The 8,841-nt window shown below is 44.3% G+C and overlaps 1 pseudogene; it reads left to right on the forward strand.

Annotated features, from left to right (window-relative positions):
* Window positions 1-1,542: 1,542 nt before the first annotated feature.
* On the forward strand, window positions 1,543-2,452 carry LOC103729041 (annotated as a pseudogene).
* Window positions 2,453-8,841: the final 6,389 nt, after the last annotated feature.

Below are 8,841 nucleotides of genomic sequence, written 5' to 3' on the forward strand. Positions count from 1 at the left end.
TTTGTTTTTTTTTTTTCTTTAGCTTAAACAATGATACTGGCATTTTACTCATTTGTCTGTGAAAATGTGTTTTTCCTTTACTTTATTCTCTTGCTGACAATTTTCACATTCACTCTAGCTTGATTCTTCTTTCTTAATTTTTAAAAATTTATTATTTATTGTATGTGTGTGAGTCTTTTGCCTGCATGTGTGTAAGGGCACTCATGTGATCAATATCCTCAGAGGTCAGAAGAGGCCATTGGCTCCCCTGTACTTGGGTTACAGATGGTTCTTTATTGCCATGTGGGTGCTGGGAACCGAACCCAGGTCCTCTGCGAGAGCAGCCAGCACTCTTAACTGCTGAGCCATCTGTTCAACCCCTCTTTCCAAATAATTATGAAACTAATCATATCATAGTCTAACATTTACAATCCTAAAGTTGAGGGTCATTACTAACAAACAGCATCTGCTGCCATCTACTCTGCTGGAGGGACCTGTTATATTTTGTAATACACATAATATGTAAGTCACCCTTATTATAATCATCTGAAAATATAATTTAACTGTTATTAAGTGTATATTAGAAATGTCAAATATTTTAGGTCATTGCAAAATGAAAATGGATAATAGAATTCTGCTAGATTTTTTACAGCCAGACTATTAAATATCTTTGCAAATTTACATTTACTTTTCAATTTTCAAAACAGTAAAACTTTTCATTCCAATTGTAATAACTATCTTTGCTTCCAGGAACCATTTCTCTAGTCACATGGTCAATGTCAAATAACTACCATGACATAAGACTATTGGATCATTTCACTGAGTATTCTAAGGCATGGAACTGTGGTGAACAGGCTATCACTTGCTCTGGAATTACATAGATGTGAAGCTTTGATTCAGTCCACAAGGGAAGCTTCTATAGTTCTGATTAAACATTTCTTTGCATAGTATTCAGTCCAAGAATAAAAGTGCTAAGTTAAGTTCACCGAATTAATTTTAAGTGTTTTTTGTCTCATGGTACCTGTGTCCCTACTCTGCTGCAGGGATGAGTCACCCTGCTAACTCAGGACAGCAGTGACAGTTTTCTGGAATAATAAGTCAGCCTTCACTCCTAATTACAACCAATACAATTTAAATTGAGAAGCAAATTTAAAAAGCCTTAAATATTGCTCTCTACCTGATCAGCCCTGCCATGCTGAATTGGGCACATGGACCAGAGGCCTGAGAGGCCTACCTACACACCAGAGAGAATCTACTAAGAGGAAAGTGATTTTTTTAAATATTTTATTATTTTTTTAATTTTATGTGTATGGGTGTTATGCCTGCATGTAAAATAAACCCAAATAAATGAATTGATTTATTGGTGCTTGCATTTTAATTTTGAAATTCTGAAAGATCATGATTTTCATATCACCTATGAAGACCTTGAAAAGGAAAACCTTGGAGCTATCACACATGAGACTGACTACAAGAGGGAAAAGGGAATCCCTGAATTAAATGAGCAGTCTCCACCAGCACTTGGGCTGTCCGGATTGCATCTGCTTCGATGGTTCCGTTGAAGCCATGGAGACAGGAAATCTCAGCCTGGGCGCAGATTTCACCCTGGTGGGCCTTTTCCACTATGGCCCCGCGGACACTCTGCTCTTTGCCGTCATTGCCATCCTCTTTGCAGTGGCTGTGATGGGGAACGTCACGCTGGTCCACCTCATCCGCCTGGACCGCAGACTCCACACCCCCATGTACTTCCTCCTCAGCCAACTCTCCATCATCGACATGATGTACATCTCCACCACCGTGCCCAAGATGGCGGCCAACTTCCTGTCCGGCTCCAGGACCATTTCCTTTCTGGGCTGTGAGATCCAAACCTTTGTGTTCTTGACCCTGGGTGCGTCTGAAGCCCTCCTGCTGGGCTTCATGTCCTATGACCGCTACATAGCCGTCTGCCGGCCCCTGCACTACCCTGTGCTCATGAGCAGGAAGGCCTGTGGCTGCATGGTCACCTGCGCCTGGAGCAGCAGCTCCATCATCGCCCTGGTGCACACGCTCTATGTGTTTCAGCTTCCGTTCTGCAGATCTGCACACATTAACCACTTTTTCTGTGAGATTCCGTCTCTCCTGCCCCTGGTGTGTGAGGACACGTCCCAGTATGAGCACACTGTCACCATGAGTGGCCTTGTCGTTCTCCTGCCACCATTCCTGGCTTCCTATGCTCAGGTGCTGGTTGTGTGTTCCAGATGGGCTCTGGGAAAGGACAAACAAAAGCCATGTCCACCTGCTCCTCCCACCTGACTGCCGCCAGCCTTTTCTATACAACTGGTCTCTCCACTTACACCCAGCCACACTCCTTGCACTCTCCTGCCCGGGACAAAGTGGTCGCAGTCATCTATTCAATGTCACCCCTGTACTGAACCCGTTTATCTACAGCCTACGAAACAAGGAGGTCCTGGGGGCTCTGAGGAGACAGCTCGGGTGATTTGTGTTGGTGTATAAAAAATGACTTGGCTTACCTCATGGACTGAAGATCCTCAAATCAAGTCCTGACAGCTGGGAAGAGGTAGAGATGCACAGAAGAGAGACTGTGCTCATCGGGGCTGTGTAACTAATGACGCAGCACACAGTTTGCTTCCTTCATGCCCCTGTGGCTTGGCTGTTCTGAGTCAGTAACCTGCACAGTCAGGAGGAGGGTCTCAGGAAGGAATACACAATAGCCCCGGGTCCACGTGTCCATTTTTCATTATGTTTCTGGGCATAAAGTCCACCGACTGAATAATGTTCTGCTAGCCCTGTTAACTGTGTGTGCGTACAGTTCAGCGTGTGTGTGGGACCTGTAATGCTTGTTTTCGTTGTACTCTTAGAAAATACTTAAGGTAATTATTTTTCCATTCCCTTTCTTTGTATCAAATATTTATCTCTCCATATTTCTTGGATAAAGGACATGAAGAGTCAGGTATTTTTAAAGCTGAATTTAATATTAAGAATTACTTAGCAAAGAAAGTGACATCAATTTTAAGCTGAAAGCCCAAACACACAGAGCAAAAACCTCGTCATGAACAGCCAGCAGGTTTGGTGATTTCGTTTCATTGTTTCTGTTTGGTTTTCTGAGACGGTCAGATTCTGCAGCCCAGGCTGACCTGGAACCCGTGATTCTCCCTCGTCAGCTACCTGGTGTCAGAAGCGACTTTCTGGAATACAAGCTGACAGCTACTCACACAGTGCATGTCTGGGAAGCCTGAGAACTTCGCCCTGAGATGGTAACAGTGTCCTCAGCCATTGAACAGAGAAAAAACTAGAACATAAAATAAATGAAACAACCCTCTAATCATGGTGCCTGTGCTGGGGACTGTGAGTACAGAGAAAATGGCAAAAACAAAAGGTCAAAAGTCAAAAGTCACACATACACACACACTCTCCAACAGCCCAACTGTAGCTGCTCAGAGCCCAACCCAATAACTTATGATACCTTATACAATTAGAGCCTGATTCCTAATGGCCCTGGCCACTCACCCCAAATGACCAGTCTGAGGGAAGACAGATTTGTTCTAAAATCTACCTGACAAGATACCCAGCCGCCCTCTGGAGCTCTGTTCATACAGACCTCACATAAATGTCCCAGGAGGCCAGGACAGGTAGTTGTTCTTAACTGCTATAAAAAGACCTGTAATAGGTACAGATCCATCTTGGGAACCTGCTTGAATGTGTCAGGGGCACCAGTTGAAATATCCAGGTTCCTGTGACTCCCCAGCAAAGAATCAGACCAGGGACACGGGGTTAGAAATAGAAATAGAGGCAATTTGTTAAGAAAGGGAAAACACTTGTGAGAATGGGAGCAGTGGGCTAGAGAGCTTAGGAAAGAACATGCACTCAAAAGCATGGGGCCACCACATGCCTGGCACTGCAGATCTAGCCAAGAACCCATGTTTGGGTGCTCACGGGCCCCAGGGAAGAACCTACTACTATTATTTTGAGTAATGGACATAGTATCAAACTACTCTCAAAATTTGTAGGTTATGCAGCTCTCGGATCTCAGTAGAGAAGTTTGTGCCATGGGCTGTGGTTAGTATGGAAACTCACAAGTGGTCAAAGGCCAGGGAGTGAGTGTCAGTAGAGTGCTGGGACACCAATACCACACCCCTCCGAAAGGCTCGGAGATCACCATGGAAGAGGGGCTGGAAAGAATGACCAGAGTGACACAGTGTCTTCTGGACATGACAGGATTGCTATACTCAGGAACTCACAGCAGCTGCAGCTGCCTGCATGAGATCTGTACAAGATCAAGCCAGTCACATTCCAGCATGGAGGGTGGGTTCATGAGCCCCCACCAGTGAGGAGCTATAGACAGTTGATGGCTTCTGGGGGAGGGAGAGTAAGGGTTCTTTAAGGTTGTGGTTCCTGGTAGGTCAATCACACTCCAGTGAGTGACCCCCCACATCCAGGAGGATATGGGCAGCACAAATTGGAGTCAAAGGGTTATTAAATATTTTTATATTTTATTTATTATTTTTATTTTATGTGTATGCGTGTATTGCCTGCATGCAGGTATGTGCACCCGTGTCATGCAATGCCTGCGGAGGTCAGAAACAGCTGTCGGATCCCCTGGAACTGGAGTTATGGACAGTTGTTAGCTGCCATGTGGGCTGGGTCTTCTGCAAGAACAACCAGTGCTCTTAACCGCTGAGCCATCTCTCCAGCCCCAGGGTTATTAAATTTTAAAAAGAGAGAGAACACAAAGTTGGAGGGTGGGGATGTTTAGGGATGTGGGAGGAATTAAGGAGAGGAGTTGGGGTGAATATGATCAAAATACATTGTATGAAATTCTCAAAGAATTAATAAAAAATATTTTAAGTGCTGGGCCATGAGGGACAGGACCCTTTATGACAGCTACACAGTGAAGCCTTCCCCACAGTAGTGAGCCATGGGCTTTTCCTGAGCATGCCCTGCTTGTTCCATGAAGCCCAGGTAAGGAAAGGCTCCTAGTCTTCCCGGCCAGCTGCTTCTTCCCATCTCCAGTCTACTCTGTTGTCTCAGACCACATCCCCTGTCGGGAACAATGCTCTCCAGGAATCCCCTGTTCTGCTTCTATTCGAAGTGTGTAGTCTTCATTAAAACCTTCATATTGGTTGTGATCTGGCATTTTTGCCTTCATCGGGAACAATGCTCTCCAGGAATCCCCTGTTCTGCTTCTATTCAAAGTGTGTAGTCTTCATTAAAACATTCATATTGGTTGTGATCTGGCATTTTTGCCTTCATCGGGAACAATGCTCTCCAGGAATCCCCTGTTCTGCTTCTATTCAAAGTGTGTAGTCTTCATTAAAACATTCATATTGGTTGTGATCTGGCATTTTTGCCTTCATACCTTGGGCTTACCCAAGTCACAGCACAATAAGGATAATTGTTTCTAAATAGAAAGAGTAGAGGCCTCCTTTTTCTCCACCAAGATTATTGTCCACTTAGAATGGGCTTCATACCCTCAGCCTGTGTGATGTGGAGAGAAGGGACAAGATGTACAAGATTCTACTGAAGGGGTGAGAGTCAGAAGAGTCCTGAAGGGGTAAGGACGATAGGCTCAGTGCTAGCCATGTTTAGCTAGGCGTAACCTTTCCCCTTCCTCCAGGGAGGCCATGAACACTGGAGAAAACTGTCAACAGAGAATTTGTAGTTCAGCCCATGGGCGATACTGCAAAAGACAGCAGGGTAAGCACCTGAAAAGTAGTTGCTCTCCTCTAGTGTTCTTCCTGTGTACTGGAGTGAGCACCACACCTACTACCCAGCCCTGAGGAGGTGATGTAAAGCTGGGCTTCAGCTGCCATCGAGTGGAGATGGTGGTTTCTGAGGTGAGAGAACACAGGAGTAAATCTGAGGATCTCTGAACAGACAGGAAGAAGCACGCTGCCTGTGCCTTCGATGCGCAGAGCTCCGCATGCATGAGCCCCAAGAAAATCAGCAGTGACCTCACATCAAAAGAAAAAAAATGTAAGAGTTGCCAGCCCTCAAGAAAGAGCAGAGAAACCCAAAGGAGTGGAAAGCTTATTTTTAAAATGTCAGTAGCTAATAATAGGTTTCCAAACCCAGAGAAGGCTGTCAACAGCCAGGTATAGGAAAGTAACACACACACACACACACACACACACACACACACACACACACAATCCCACAGTATTCCAAACTCAAGCTATCAAAGGAAAGCAATGTTTGTAAGCAGTTCCTTTTCTAAAAATAAAATTTTACCTATTTTAACTTTATATGTATGAGTGTTTGCCTGATGTATGTAAGTGCACCGCATGCATGAAATGCCTGTGGAGGCCAGAAGAAGGCATCAGCTCCCCTGAAACTGGAGTTACAAATGATTATTAACTGCCATGTGTGTGCTAGGAACCAAATGGGGGTCCTCTGGGGGAGTAGTCAGTGCTCTCAACCATTGAGCCAGCTCTTCCCTTAAGTAATAATCCCTTTGACTAAAAAAAATTTTTAATTGAAGTTATATTTCATGTTAGATATGAACTCTCTGAAGTTCTCTGCTCCCCAACTCTCCAGGCAGCTCTGTCTCTCCTGATGAAGCCCGTCTCTGGCTTCTCAAAGGAAGCCTTTCCTTCCTTTTACTGTCCTGATATGGTGTTTCTGACAAAATTACACTGTTCCTTTTTAATATTCTCCCACCTCCAGGCCCCGTCATGATCCCCAGACCTTTCTCCCAATAAACCTCATTCCTGAAGGGAATTATGGGTCAGCTTCTCTTCTGAACCAGCCACTGATGCTCTTTTCTTATATATAACACAGAACCCTGGTGATAAATTCATGTAGCACTTCATTTGCAAAATACAAGAAACAACTGTTCAGTGAATAAAATGTCTAACATTAGCACAGTGGTCATTTAAAATGCTGTTAGGGGGCTGGAGACATGACTCAGTGGTTAAGACTGAGCCAGCTCTTCCCTTAAGTAATCCCTTTGACTAAAAAAAAAATTAATTGAAGTTATATTTCATGTTAGATATGAACTCTATGTTATTTCTGCTTGGATGGGAGCACATTTGTAGCAATGTCTAATCAGGTGCTGTCCCACATGCTGCTCTACACTTGCCGACACAGTGTCATGCAATCACAAAGAATCCTAAAGGGGCTGGAGAAATGGCTCAGCAGTTAAGACGACTTGTTCTTGCAGAGGAGCCCAGTGCAGTTCCCAGCACACACACTGGGTGTCTCACAACTGCCAGTAATTCCAGCTCCAAGGGATCTAACACTCCCTTCTGACCTCTGAAGGCACCGCACTCACACATGGCACATTCACACTCACACTCACACACACACACACACACACACACAAATAAAAATAAACCAAAATCTGTTTTTAAAAGAATCCTAGAAAAAGGAACAAATTATTATTTCACCTAATTCTGACCATGATAAATCTGATAGAGATGTAAATGGTCAGTTTTTATCTGGTGACTCTGTGGTCTATTCGAGCTAAAGAGACCAAACCTCGAATCTTCATTTATAATTGTGAGACTGAAAAAATAATTCTATTGCATCAAAGATCAGGGAAATCGTACTACTACTTCCCAATGTTTCCTAGTGTACATATTAGAACAGTTATGCTACTTTGGGGACTTAAAATCCCATTTATTAAACATGCAATAAACAGAGGTTTTGTGACAGGAGGATGTTGCACATTGGGAATGAAGACTGGCCACGCAGGAGCCCTGAGGCCACAGAAGTATTTATGTTCCAGAACAAAGACTATCTCTATCCATGTAGATCTTGGTTTTTTAAAAGTCATTTATTTGCTTATTTATTGTGGTTGTTGTGTGTATGGTGTGTGCGGACGCTCGTGCACACATGCCACAATGCTCTAGCAGAAGTTAGAGGACAGCTCTTGGGAGTCAGTTCTGCATTCTGAGAATTGAACTCAGGTCCTTAGGCTTGTGCCCTGAGTCCTTTTACCTGCTGTGCCAGATGGCCAGCCTTATCCAGGCTTCCAGATCATCTTTCTATGAAGTTATACATCTGTAAACAGGCAGAAATGGATTCAGAAGTTCTCTTTCCAGTTTTGTCCAAAGCTATAAATTCCCTTGCCCTTTCTCTGTAGGTTATGTTGCTGTCTCATTGCAAGTGAGCATTTGAACCCAGCTCCTGGCATGCTGGCCAGAGCATTAGCTCAGGGGTCTGCCCTTTTAGGACACTGTTACTCTAGTAGCCAGAACTCAGGGTCTACAGAAATCAGTCCACGCCTCCTGCAGCTCTCCCTCTGGGACAGAGAGTTAAGAAGTTGTTTCACGCCTGTGGCTTTACAGCCTCTAATTTTCAGTCCTACCCAGTGCCTGGTTCCTCCGTGCTCTTCTTCATAAACACTACCACAAGTCAAATCATGTGATGTAAAACTTCCCCTTTCCTTTATTTGGGCAATTTCTCTGAAGTTCTCTGCTCCCCAACTCTCCAGGCAGCTCTGTCTCTCCTGATGAAGCCCGTCTCTGGCTTCTCAAAGGAAGCCTTTCCTTCCTTTTACTGTCCTGATATGGTGTTTCTGACAAAATTACACTGTTCCTTTTTAATATTCTCCCACCTCCAGGCCCCGTCATGATCCCCAGACCTTTCTCCCAATAAACCTCATTCCTGAAGGGAATTATGGGTCAGCTTCTCTTCTGAACCAGCCACTGATGCTCTTTTCTTATATATAACACAGAACCCTGGTGATAAATTCATGTGGCACTTCATTTGCAAAATACGAGAAACAACTGTTCAGTGAATAAAATGTCTAACATTAGCACAATGGTCATTTAAAATGCTGTTAGGGGGCTGGAGACATGACTCAGTGGTTAAGAGCACCAGCTGCTCTTGCAGAGGACCTGGGTTCAGTTCCCAGCACCCACG

Source organism: Nannospalax galili, unplaced genomic scaffold (assembly GCF_000622305.1).
Source record: "Nannospalax galili isolate Female #2095 unplaced genomic scaffold, S.galili_v1.0 scaffold1812, whole genome shotgun sequence".
In the NCBI taxonomy this organism is placed as follows: Eukaryota; Metazoa; Chordata; class Mammalia; order Rodentia; family Spalacidae; genus Nannospalax; species Nannospalax galili.